The sequence below is a fragment of the Bison bison genome, unplaced genomic scaffold, assembly GCF_000754665.1.
Source record: "Bison bison bison isolate TAMUID 2011002044 unplaced genomic scaffold, Bison_UMD1.0 scf7180017863702, whole genome shotgun sequence".
Lineage (NCBI taxonomy): Eukaryota > Metazoa > Chordata > Mammalia > Artiodactyla > Bovidae > Bison > Bison bison.
This window is the reverse complement of record NW_011494274.1, coordinates 3,996,692-3,996,959: the sequence shown is the minus strand read 5'-3', so window position 1 is coordinate 3,996,959 and position 268 is coordinate 3,996,692.

Sequence of the window (268 nt, the reverse complement as noted above, 5' to 3'; positions counted from 1 at the left end):
CGCCTCTCTCCCCTTTTAAAAAAAAATAACGACAGTTGAATCCCGGGATCCTTTATTCTGGTTTGTTCTTTTGACCAGGCGAACGCTGGAAGGGGGCAGATAATACACGAAGTGCCCCTTAATCGCACTTTTCAGCAAAACAGTTTGCGAGCTGTCCGGATGAAGGATGGAGGAAGAGGCAGGTTGGGATTGGAAACCCAGTTTCGCCAAAAGACAAACACACACACACACACACACACACACACACACACACACACACAAAACACAG